This window comes from Pongo pygmaeus, chromosome 19 (assembly GCF_028885625.2).
Source record: "Pongo pygmaeus isolate AG05252 chromosome 19, NHGRI_mPonPyg2-v2.0_pri, whole genome shotgun sequence".
Lineage (NCBI taxonomy): Eukaryota > Metazoa > Chordata > Mammalia > Primates > Hominidae > Pongo > Pongo pygmaeus.
Window position 1 is genome coordinate 97,830,646 of NC_072392.2, and position 13,259 is coordinate 97,843,904.

The 13,259-nt window shown below is 49.2% G+C and overlaps 1 protein-coding gene across 4 annotated transcripts in view; it reads right to left on the reverse strand.

The window, feature by feature from the left end:
- The window catches only part of RBFOX3 (RNA binding fox-1 homolog 3), a 527,163-nt gene that overhangs the window by 473,531 nt on the left and 40,373 nt on the right, over window positions 1-13,259 (reverse strand). The window contains exon 1 of one of the 4 annotated variants that reach the window (XM_054457212.2): window positions 4,529-4,547. The exons of the other annotated variants lie outside the window; for them this stretch is intronic. The gene's annotated coding sequence lies outside the window, so the exon portion shown is untranslated. Of the gene's footprint in view, window positions 1-4,528; window positions 4,548-13,259 lie in introns of those variants that run through there. 4 annotated transcript variants of the gene reach the window in all.

Below are 13,259 nucleotides of genomic sequence, written 5' to 3' on the forward strand. Positions count from 1 at the left end.
AACGGCAGATGTCAGCATATCGGGCAGGCGGGGGCGTCTCGTGGGAGGCCTCCTGGGCCACTGCAAGGCCCCAGTTTTGTTTAATATCCAACCTAATGATCTGGAAGACAACAGACAGGTCACGAGCAAAACCTGCTGAGGACGCTGCGGTTGTTTGCTGGGGCAGGGGGACGGCCGGGAGACAGAGGAGACCCGGAGGGAAGATAAGTAGCTCCCAAGTAAATTGAGATTCAGCTTGAAGAAAAATTACAAACATTCAAATCTAAGAGGAGAAAAAAACAGCCTGAAACTGCTATCTTCTGAGCCGAGGAAACCCAGGAAGCAGGGAGAGGGGACAGACTCAGATCATCACGAGGTCCATCGCAGACCAGCTTGTGATGTCACACGGGGAGGTTGATTTGTGTTTTGTTCACTGTTTGGGGTTAGGAAAGACATCCCCTCAGAGGAGCTGAGAAGGCCACGTGGCCCAGCCCAGGGATCCACCTGGGTGGCCGCCTTTGCTCTGAGGGACCCGGCACAGGAGCAGGAAGGAAAACTGGAGTTCAGAAAAATATTTGCTAACACGGAGGGAGTGAGAGCCAGGATCTCCTGCCCTGTGTGCATGAGAGCCGACCCAGTGTCTGGTGACTGGCAGACAGCAGGGAACCGTCCGGAGGGTCCAGGCGCAGAGACCGGCTGGGGGCAGCTGAGGGGCGAGGCTGAGGGCCCCAGGGTGCTGGTGGATGGGGAGGATCTTCCAAAGCAGAAACATCAGGGCCCACACTTCCCGGCTTCTCAGGAGGGAGGTGAGACCACAGCCAGGACCAGCCCTCCAGGGTGGCTTCGGGCCCCTGAACACTTCCCTCCCGGCCGGGCTCCATGCACTCACTGCTTGAGAGGAAACCAAAATTGTCAGCCCGGACACATTTGGAAATTTACTGGAGCAGCCTTCCCCTGCCTTGCGGGGATTGGGTTAGTCAACCTGTTAACCACATATTCTCACCACCCACAGTGCGCGGAGGCTGCGTGGGCCTGCGGGGAGCAGCAGGGAGAGAGAATGAGGAGGGACCGAGGCCAGCTGCACAACAAGGACATTGACAAAGGGTGGGGAGGCATGCCAGGGGATGCAGGGCCAGCATGGAGGGCACAGAGGGGCAGCTTGCTAAGGAGCAGGACCCCTGCAGCCCAGAGGCTGTGTTGATTCAACACGGGCAGGTGCCCTCACATAGCAAGCATTTACTAGGCATTGTCCATGCCAGGTGCTCAGCTGAGGGGCAGCAGCTGGACTCCTGAGAGTCCTCACCAGGAGACCCTGGGAGAATTGGCCAGGCTGGTCTCAGGCCTGGGAACCTCAGTCTTACATGGGCAGCAGCACTGATGACCTCACCCTCTAGCACATTAATTGTTCTCACTGGAATAGAGCTCCCTTGAGGGTGGGAGGGGCAGGGGTTGTCTGTCTTTTTTTCCCATGATTGTCTTACTGGTGCCTAAAATAATACTTAGCATGCATTAAGTGCTTACTAATTATTTATAGAATGGATGGATGGGTAGATGGCAAATGGTGGGTCATGGTGGGTGGTGGTGGATGGTGGATGGTAGATGGGTGAGTGGCAGGTGAGGTGGATGGTGTATAGTGAGTTGGATGGTGTATAGTGAATGGGTGGATGGGATGGATGATTGGATGGATGAGTGAATGGGTGGATGGTAAGTGGTGGGTGGTGGATGGGTGGATAGTAGATGGGTAGGTGGATGGTGACTGATGGATAGTGCATGATGGATGGGTAGGTGGTGGATTTTGTATGGGTGGATAGTGGATGGTGAATAGGTGGATGGGTGGATAGATGAATAGTGGGTGAACGGATGGGTGAGTGGGTGGGTGGATGGAGGGTGATGAATGAATGGGTGAGTGAATAGGTAGATGGATGGATGGGTGGATGGTGAACAGTGGATGGGTGGATGGATGGGTGGGTCGGTGGGTGGATGATGGGTGGTGGACGGATGGGTGAATGAATGGGTAGATGGATGGATGGGTGGATGGTGAATAGTGGATGGATGGGTAGGTGGGTGGATGGATGAATAGATGGATGGGTAGGTGGGTGGATGGATGAATAGATGGGTGGGTGGATGTTAGGTGGTGAATGAATGGGTGGATGGATGGATGGGTAGATGGTGAATAGTGGATGGTAGGTAGGTGGATGGATGGGTGGGTGGGTGGGTGAGTGGATGAATAGATGGGTGGGTGGGTAGGTGGATGGTCGGTAGTGAATGAATGGGTGGATAGATGGATGGGTGGATAGTGAATAGTGGGCGGGTAGAAGGATGGGCGGATGGGTGTATGGATGAATGAATGGGTGGGTGGATGAATAGGTGGGTGGTGGGTGGATGGATCTTGTGACACCCCTGTTGCATCTTCAGCAACTCCTAGAAAATCAGGTCCAAAGTAACAGCCTCCCTCACCCACCATCAATCTCCATCCCAGCCCCAAAAGACTGAGTGTAGAAGTGACTGAACTGAAATGGTTGCTGGGTGGTCACTGAGCCAGAGCAAAGCACAGGAAAAGGCTGAGGGAGACCCAAAAAGCCTAAGAATGCCCAGCTCTCACATACACAGGGATACTTTGCAAACTGCAGAGCAGTGAACTCACACAGGTATTCATGCTTCATTTGCCATCCCACTGCAAATGAAGTGCCCTCCCTGTCCTGCTGGCGGAAGGTGTGAGAGGGCAACCACTTTACTTCTCCTTGACTGTAGCCTCAGGACCAGTCAGAACAGGTACTCAAGAAACAGCAATTTCATTTTTATGTTTACCAGGACGGTGGGCACCTAATGAGCAACTACTACCCACCCGGCCATGGTGTGTCCAGGAACATTGAGGAATACGCACTCCAGGGATCACGGGGTTCAGTGACTTACGTTCCAGCACCAACTCCCCAAATCTAAGACTGCCAGCCAGCGCTGTCACGGCAACCTCACCTCACCACAGCCAGAACACTCCTGGCGGGAAGCCATTCAGTCTCCTTCATTCACAGATGCCCCCACCCACGACAGCACGGCCAGCCCGAGAGCCGCAGCTGCAGGTGCTTCCTGAGCTTCAGCCTGGCACCGGGTGGCGTGAGGAGGACTTCACCTGTGTCCTCTCCTTTTCTCAGCTGCCCCGGGGGGGGTAGGAAGGATACTTGATCCCATTTCACAGTTGGGGAAACTGAAGCTCATGGGGATTCAATAACTTGTCCAAGACCACATGCGTAATAAGGAGTGAAGCCAGCATTTGGACCCCAGCCAACTCTATGGGCCAGGCTCCCCACCAGACAGAGCTGGGGGCGCCTGGCCTCTCCCAAAATCAGCTCCACTCTCAAAGGAGGATGTGTCCACAATTCAAACAAATATACCTTGCACCACAGTAAGTCCAAAAGAGGAGTCTCAAAATCTTTAGAGATTTGGAACAGATGCTTAGAACTTAGTAAGGTGACTGCTTTGCAAAGGGTCCTTTTGCCATTTTTTAAAAAATCACTTCCACCTATGCCCCTGGGGGCTTAAGTTCACCACTGTGCTCCAAGGGTTCAAAGGGAGTGTCAGGGGTGCCAGAAATAGAGCCCAGCCTTGCCAGGGCTGAGCGGCCGGCAAGCCCAGCTTCCAGGAAGAAACACTGGACAGTCAGCCCTTCCCCAGGCTCTCCAAATCCTAGACCCCTCTCTGCTCCAGACACCCCCAAGGATTAAGGGTGAGCAGAGACCACCACTGCTCACCCTTAATTCAGATTCAGATGACAGAGAGCAAGGGTCGCCAAACTCAGGAGTCCCCAGAGACACACGAACAAAGCTGACCCCACACCCCAGCTCCACGAGGCCACTGGATCAGCACCTTTCCATCAGCCGATGTCACCGCTAAAACCGAAGAGCGGTGTGTGTTGGTGACAGCAGTGAGTGCCCTCAAGGCAAGCACCACCCAGCTGGGCATTGAAGCAAGTGTCCTCACAGCAAACTCTGCAAAAGGAGCCCTCCCTTCATCCTGGCCCAAGTCACAGAGCAGCAACCAGCGTCCTGAGGGCAGCCCTCACCTCTTCCCAAGAAAGGGGCCATGAGGGTAGGGACTTAGACCTAAAGCAGGCTCAGGCTCCCATCCACACCTGTGTCTGGTGGGGATGGGCAGGAACGCCCAGCAAAGATGTCATCCCTGGCATCAGGGGGAGGGACATTGGGCTTCCCATGCATGGTGCTATGAGTCCCACTGCTGGGTGGGCAGCAAAAGAGATGGGCAGCGGCCCACACAGCTCACCTCGTGGGGACAAGCTAATCACTCCATTCCAAAATGCAAGCTGGCAGCCACTCAGCAGCCACCAAAGGCCACCAAAAGGGGCAGACCAGTACGTCTGTGACATGCATTAGCAAATTCATTAGTGAAATTAATTCTCCCCCTAAACGGCTGAGACTGTGGTAAACAAAGCCTTGTAGAATGGTTTGTGGACTCCTTTTTTCTTTATTCCTGCTGCAAGGAATAGCATGCCGGCTGAGACTACTGGGAACCAGGAGTGGAAGTCCTGAGCCCTCACCCGAGTCCGCGGCTTCCCCATCCACACACGGAGCTGAGTGCCTCTCGGGCCAGAGTCCTGTGGCTCTCTCCGCCGTCTGTCTCCTCTCTTGAGTACTTGAGCCTTGTCTCTTTTTCTTCCTCTCCCCTTGAAAAATCAAGTAGCATGCACGTTGGGTTTCGCTGGATGCTAGAGATTAGATTGCATCTGTCTGGATATAAATAATTTACTGCTTGATGGTCAGAGGGAATTTAATTAGTTCTTGTTCTCCTGATAGAATCAGCCCACCATTGCTAAAACATTTCACTCCGAATTAGTCTGAAAGGGGCCAACAAGGCAATGCTAATTTTATACACATGACGTCCCCCGCAGCTTCTGAAAATACACATCCAGCACGAAGTACCACCCGGGCTGTTGCTGCTGCCGCTTCGGTGTCTGGGGGCGCCAGAGAAAGTCCATGGAGGGTGGGCCCTGGCCCCGGCTGGAGTTAAGGGAATCAGGGTAGGGGCCAGAACCCCGCTGCCTGCCACGTACAACCTTCTCCTCCCAGCTCCGGATAAAAGGAGGAGGGACCCTAATGACATGATCAATGAGTTCACGGGGCCCAGGTGAGGGGCTCGTACCCACCCCAGGAATCCAGCAGGAAAGACTCGACAGAGCTGTGCTGGGATTTTTTCCCCTCTGCAGAGCACGGCTCTGCTGGACGCCTGCCTCCCACCTGCTTAGGGAAATCACAGCTCAGATGAAAACCTGGAGATGAGGCCCTGTGCCAGCCAGCACTCGCCCACTGCCTCCGCCTGGCCCCTGCGCAGCAGCAGAGCGGGCGGGGGGAGCAAGAAGGCCTGGTTTGTCCTGAAGTTCCCTTTAGGAACATTTGAAATGAAGCGGAGCTCAGAAAACAAGCCAACAGGATCAATAGCCCACAAAAACCACCAACAAAAAGATGTTTTAAAATGTGGGCCAGGTAGCCAACGGGTCCTTGGAAAAAAAAAAAAAAAAAACAACAAGAATCTCTAAGGAATGTTCAATGAGAAGGAAGAGGATGAACAGGCCAGAGGCTGACTCATCTATTGATCAGACTGTCCCTTCAGAGACAGCGGCCTGGTGAGGCAGGAAATGAAACGCCTCGCTTCTGTCTGCAAGGAAAGGGCAGGATCCCTACGCCCCACTGCCCTCAGCAGCCCCATTAGGGGGAAGATGAAGGCAGCCACTTCTCAGCATGTTTGTCTCTCTGGCCCATAGCACATCTGATTTCATGGTATGATTTAAAGGAGTGCCTGTTTCACCACAACCTTCCCAGCATTGTGTGTTAGCATTTTTTAAGTCTTTGCTAACAATCTGGGAAAAGAGGTGTCACGTTGTTGACACTGGTACAGGTTTGATTACTCGTGAGATGAGTTTCCTTTCCATATACTAGAGGAGTAGAATAGGTCTTCTCTTGCTCTTTTTTCTTGGCACATTTTTTTCCTTTGGAGTTAAACCAATTCATCTTCAGTGCCTTGCCTGAATCCCCCACTGGCCGGGAGTCTAGGTCTGAGGGCGTCTTGTCGCTATTTGCTTGTGCGATACATGTTCTCCACCCACAGAGCTGGCATTTAATAAATATTTGTTGGGCAAACCAGAGGATGGAGTTGAGGAAGTTCTCCCATGAGTCATAAAAGCATTCTTCATATAGACGAAAGCAACAAGAATAATGATTCTAAGAAAAATATCTCCCATTAAGTGAGCACTAACTATGCTACGCACCCTATGCCAGGCTGAGTACTCTGCACGTTTCATGGTTTTGCTTCCCCACGGTGACACTCAGCCCCAAAACGGATGGAGGACCTGCAGCTTCTTTGCGGTCAGTACCTTAACCAAGGTCACACAGCTAAGGTAAGAACCAGCATTTAAATCAGGCAAGCTGGCTTCTGGCTTTGCCCTGAGCCATCCTGCTCTCCCCCAAGCCCAAACCATCAGGCTCTTTTTGCCATGCAGCTCCCATTTGACTTCCTTTCATTCATTGAACAGTCCTTCCCTGTGCACTTTGGGCCAGATGAAACAGACTAGGTTCCCAATAGCAGCAAACCCAAAATGGCATTAATCATGCTGGGAAGAAAACCATGAGCTGCTGTAGTGGGAACCTGCCTGAAGGGGCAACATTCTCACCTATTACCTTGGCGAAGATGGCGTCTAGGGATAATGGCCGAGCTGGCCTTGCTGGCTGGTGGGGGCTGGTGTGCACATCTTAATAGGAGCCGAACCTTCCTGGAGGACGCCTTAGCAGAACGGTGCCGGAGCCTTAAGAACATTTATATTCCTTGACCCAGGAATTCTACTTCTAGGAATTGATCCTACAGAAATAATCAGAGGCGCAGACCAAGATTTATGTACAAGGAAGTTAATCACAGGATTATTTATAATGCAGAAAAAAACTGGAAACAACCCAAACAGCCGACAGTACAGGAAAGAGGAAACAAATTATGAATTTTGGGGACATCCACACCACAGACTAGTCAGCAGCCACTGAAGCGTGTCATTGTGGTAGAAGCTCGGTGGCTCACGCCTGTAATCCCAGCACTTTAGGAGGCTGAGGTGGACAGATCACGAGGTCAGGAGTTCGAGACCAGCCTGGCCAACGTGGTGAAACCCCGTCTTTACTAAAAAATACAAAAATTAGCCGGGCATGCTGGCGCACGCCTGTAGTCCCAGCTCTTCAGAGGGCTGAGGCAGGAGAATTGCTTGAACCCGAGAGGTGGAGTTGCAGTGAGCAGATCATACCACTGCTCTCCAGCCTGGGCAACAGAGCGAGACTCTGTCTCAAAAAAAAAAAAAAAAAAAAGAGTGATGCTCACCTTGTCATATTAAGTAAAAACAGGGTACAGACTATATATAAATATCATTCTAATTTTATTTTAAAATATGTATTTTTTAAAAGACTACTAGGAAATGTATCAAAATGTTAAAGTAGTTATCTCTGGGTGGGAAGATTAAGGTAAGGTTATGATTGATTTTTTTCCCATCTCTACCCTCTTCTGTGCTTTCTCTACTTTTTGCAAAGAGAAACTATTTACTATAAGCATAGAAATATTTTTTAAGAAGCAAACAATACATTTAGGACATCTTTTTTCTTTTTTTTCTTTTCTTTTTTTTTTTTTTTTGAGACAGAGACTCGCTCTGTTGCCCAGGCTGGACTGCAACAGCATTATCTCAGCTCACTGCAACCTCTGCCTCCCAGGTTCAAGCGATTCTCCTGCCTCAGCCTCCCAAGTAGCTGAGATTACAAGCATGTGCTACCACGCCCAGTAATTTTTTGTATTTTTAGTAAAGATGGGGTTTCGCCATGTTGGTCAGGCTGGTCTCGAACCCCTGACCTCAAATGATCCGCCCACCTTGGCTTCCCAAAGTGCTGGGGTTACAGGTGTGAGCCATCATGCCCAGTCTAGCAGATCTATTTTTTTGGCTATAGAATTCATTTTGGAGTCTTACTTGATTAATCAAAGTCCTTTTAAAGTAGGACATAAAGATCTTAACATAAGACCCTGGCAGTGCCTTATCTGAAAAAGGGTAGAGCAGGGTCTCCTCCTTTCTTCTGCAGACAATACTTCTATGAATGCAACCCAAGACCACTCTGCATTTTGGATGCAGCTCTGTCACACTGCTGGCTCACGCTACAGCTTGCTAAGTCATACGTGCAACCACCTAGCTCTGTCTCACCATCACAGGCTTGGAGAACTTGGCTATTTGGACCCCAGTACTTTGGGTTCTACTAAATTGTATTTTGCTAGCTTCACCCTACCATTCTGACTGTTGAGATATATTTAGATCCTAAGCTTGTCTATGAAGCACTCTCACCAATCCTTCCAGCTCCCTGTCATCCTCAGATTTAATAACTCTGCCACCTGCGCCCCATCCGAGACATCAGCAACCACCAGGAGCAGGGAGAAGGTGCTGATAGAGCCCTACCGCACATCTCTAGAGACCTCCCTCTGTGTTTCTTCTACTTGTTAATCAGCTTTCATTTGTTATTCAACCAATTACGAATGATGAATGAGCCCTCCCTTTGCGTAAGCACGTCTTGCCCTAGTCCCTATTCAAGCCTCACCAGGCTGGGCCTGGGGTCTCCACTCGTCCACTATAAGAAGCGGCCAGCGCTAAAGAGCCTTCCTCAGTAGCTCCGTCCTCCATCACCATGGTCCTGCAGCTCCAGGGGGACTCTCAGGTGCATGCAGGAAAACTGGTAAGACCAGCTTTGGCCCAGCACCACATCCATCCATGTGCTGTGCATCCTGGGGTGGGCCAGGGGATGAGGGAAGAGCTGAGGTCCACAGCAGATCCTAAAGCCAAACTGCCAGAACCCCAGTCCTTCCATGCTTTGAGGAAACTCTTTCAACGATGGACAGAATCAGCCAGTGGAGGTGAGGCTGTGCTGGATCCCCAACAACCCAGGCCACTCCAGCCAAGATGCTGACCTCCCTGTGGGCCTAGGGCACTGTGGTTGCCCTCAATCCCAGAGGCAGAAGCCTTGCCTGCCGCCCTTCGTAACCAGTATCTGTGGTTCATACATTCTATGGGACATCCAGCACCTTCAGCCGAGCATTGCCCCAGAGGGGACATGAGGCAGCTACAATGGCTGGGCCCTGGCACCTGATGGGACAGGTTCAAGCCCCATCCGGCAAGGCAAGAGTCACCAGCAATTTGCTTCACTTGTTCTTAAGCAAATTACCTAGTTCATCTGCACCTCTGTTCTCTTCTTTATAAAATGAGGTCACAATAAATTCTTGTTAACGGAAGTCACCCTGCAACTGAGGACTCACTCCTCTTATCTAGCTGCAATTTCGTGTCTGTTAACCAACTTCCTCCCATCTTCCCCTTCCCATTCTCCTTCCCAGCCTCAGAATCCTCTCTGCTTCCAAGAGCTCAACTCTTGAGCTCCCACATCTGAGTGAGAACCTGTGCTATTTTTTTCTTTTTCTCTTTTTTTTTTTTTTTTTTTTTTGAGACAGGGTCTCACTCTGTCGCCCAGGCTGGAGTGCAGTGGTATGATCTCGGCTGACTGCAACCTCCATCTTCCAGGTTCAAGCGATTCTTCTGAGTCAGCCTCCCTAGTAGCTGGGATTACAGGTGCCCACCACTATGCCCAGCTAATTTTTGTATTTTTGGGTAGAGACGGAGTTTCGCCATGTTGGCCAGGCTGATCTTGAACTCCTGACCTTAAGTGATCTGCCCACCCTGACCTTCCAAAGTGCTGGGATTACAGGCGTGAGCCACCGCGCCCAGCCAGGATTTACCTTTCTGTGCCTGGCTTATTTCATTTAACATGATGTCCTCCAGGTTCATCCATGTTGCCATAAATGACAGGTTTCCCTGATTTGATCATTACACATTGTATATATGCATCAAAATATTGCTTTGTATCCCATAAATATGTACAGCTATTATGTGTCAACTAAAAATAAAGGGAATAAGTAAATAAATAAACAAGGTGACTCCGTGTCCCTACCTCTTAGGGCTGTCGTAAGGATTCGCTGAGATGCTACGTGCCAAGTTCCTGGCAGGGAAGAGCGATCTTTAACAGAGTCCTTGCTGGGACTCCATCTCCAGGCTCTCCAAGCCAGGGCTAGCCAAGTCAAATCAATAAAGAAAACCCTCTTTTCTTCCAATTCAACACATTCAGAATTTGAAAATCAATTTGAAATTCATATAAAAGAACCTGCCTGACCTTTACCTCTGCACTGTCTATTAAGAGATGGTTTGCAGACCAAATCAATAATGTAAAGTCTCCTGGAACCCTTCTAGGATGCTCCCAGAACAGCATGGGTGCCCGCTCTCCAATGACAGTCACACTGCGTGTACTTGTGCTGGGTACTTCTTATCTTCCAGAGCAATAGCCTGCTGGGAGGAGTGGGGGCTCACCTTTCCCTCACCCCTGCCAGCTCCCAAGCTGGGGTGACACACATCTAGAGTACAAAGACTTTATCTGGTCTTGGAAGCAAACATCCAAGGCCCCCACTAAGCAACAGTGTGCTGTAAACTCAGTACCGATACCACAAGCAAATCCGTATTCTGAGAGAACAGAGAACCGATTCCTTTTATCATACAGCCTGAGCATCTCAAATCTGAAAATCCAAAATGCTCCAAAATCCAAAACTTTGTGAGCACTGACATGATGCTCAAAGCAAATGCTCACTGGAGCATTTTGTTTCTTGGATTTTCAGGTTTGAGACACTCAACTGATAAGTATAAAGCAAATATTCCAAAATAAAAAAAGAATCCAAAATCTGAAATACTTCCAGTCCCAAGCATTTCGGATAAGGGATATGCAACTGGTAGGCAAACTTCTGCTGGTTCCCCTGCCTCACACTACAACTAAAGCTGGGGATAATGCCCCTTCTTCAGCGTTTCTCCCGTGCTAGGAGCCAACCACACACAGCACCCTCAATACATTCCAAAGAGGTGATTCCTCCTCATGAGAGCCTGGGAAGACTCAAGAGACCCCCATTCCCTGTATGGTGAAAAAGGCTAATTTCCCAGCTCCGCCCGCATTTAAAAAAACCTTCGCTCTGAAGGCGACTGGTTGGCCCATAAGCCAGGTTCCTGCATCCCACTCACCATCACCAAGGGCAAACTGGCCAGACCCCCAGGACCTGCTCCGTGGAAAGCACCTGAGTGAGACCCCCACCGCCCCACCCCCCAGAGCTCCAGCCCCAGTGAGGATGTGCTGAGGGGTGATGGGGGCTACCTCCTCAATAGATGCTTAGGCGTCTGCCTTCTCCTCAACCCACCCACCTTGAGGAATACCCCCGCTAGCCTCTCAGGTAGGTTTCTTTATTCTTGCTTTAGGGGATTTTTTTCATTGTGGAAATATCTATCACAAAAAAAAAAAAAAACACCTTGCCATTTCAAACCATTTTTCAGTGTACAATTCAGTGGCCTTAATTACATATCAAATGTTGTGCAGCCGTGACTATGACCCACTTCCAGAACTTTTCTATCGCCCCAAACAGAAACTCCATGCCCATTAAACAATAGCTCCCTACTCCCCCCAAGCCCTGGCAACCACTCGTCTACCCTCTGTCTGTATGGATTTGTATTCCAGTTATTTCATATAAATGGAATCATGCAATGTGTGGCCTTTTGTGTCTGGCTTCTTTCACTTAGCACATCATTTTTAGGGTTCATCCATGCTGTAGCCTGTCAGAGCTTCATTCCCTTCTATGGCTACATACTATTCCATTGTGTGGATATACTACATTTTGTTTGCCTGCTCACCTGTTGACGGACATTTGGGCTGTTTCACTATTGTGTGGTGAATAATGATGCAGTGAACATTGACATACAAGTATCTGTGTCCTTGTTTTCAATTCCTTTGGGTATATGTCAATAGCTTCTTTCTTTAATCTGCCAACCTGCATTTATTCCACTTGCTGTTACTAAGCGGGGCCTGCTGCAAACATTGTACCAGATGCAAGATATTCTGGTGGCCAAGTTCAACATCTAAGAGTGTTTGGATGGATGGAAAGATAGAAAATCGATGGATGATGGATAATAGATGGATGGTTATGAACAGATGAATTAGGGATGGATGGTGAATGGGCAGATGGATAGTAGAGAAGGAATGGACAGATGGATTATGGATGGATGGATAGGTGGATTACGGATAGATGGTAGATGGATGAATGGCGGATGGACAGATGGGTAATAGATGGATGGTAGATGGATAGGTAGATTATAGATGGATGGTAGATGGATGGATGGATAGATGAATTATAGATGGATGGTGTATGAACAGATGGATTATGGATGGATGGATAGGTGGATTACGGATAGATGGTAGATGGATGAATGGTGGATGGACAGATGGATAATCGATGGATGGTAGATGGATAGGTAGATTATAGATGGATGGTAGATGGATGGATGGATAGATGAATTATAGATGGATGGTGTATGAACAGATGGATTATGGATGGATAGGTAGATTATGGATAGATGGTAGATGGATGAATGGCGGATGGACAGATGGATAACAGATGGATGGTAGATGGATAGGTAGATTATAGATGGATGGTAGATGGATGGATGGATAGATGAATTATAGATGGATGGTGTATGAACAGATGGATTATGGATGGATGGATGGATGGATAGGTGGATTACGGATAGATGGTAGATGGATGAATGGCAGATGGACAGATGGATAATAGATGGATGGTAGATGGATAGGTAGATTATAGATGGATGGTAGATGGATGGATGGATAGATGAATTATAGATGGATGCTGTATGAACAGATGGATTATGGATGGATGGATGGATGGATGGATAGGTGGATTACGGATAGATGGTAGATGGATGAATGGCAGATGGATGATGGATAATAGATGGATGGTAGATGGATAGGTAGATTATAGATGGATGGTGGATGGATAGATGAATTATAGATGGATGGTGTATGAACAGATGGATTATGGATGGATGGATGGATGGATAGGTGGATTACGGATAGATGGTAGATGGATGAATGGTAGATGGACAGATGGATAATAGACGGATGGTAGATAGAAGGTGGATAGATGGATTATAGGTGTATAGATGGGCAGATGGATAATATATGGAGGATAGATGGATGGACAGACATCACAGCCACGTTGCTCCTCCCTTCCCCCTACTGACTGGCACAGCAGCAGTCTAAGAACTTCTGAGTGGGCCTGCTTCATTTGTCTCAAAACTTGTCTGTATCTGAGTAATGTTTCCCACCAACAGTGTTGGC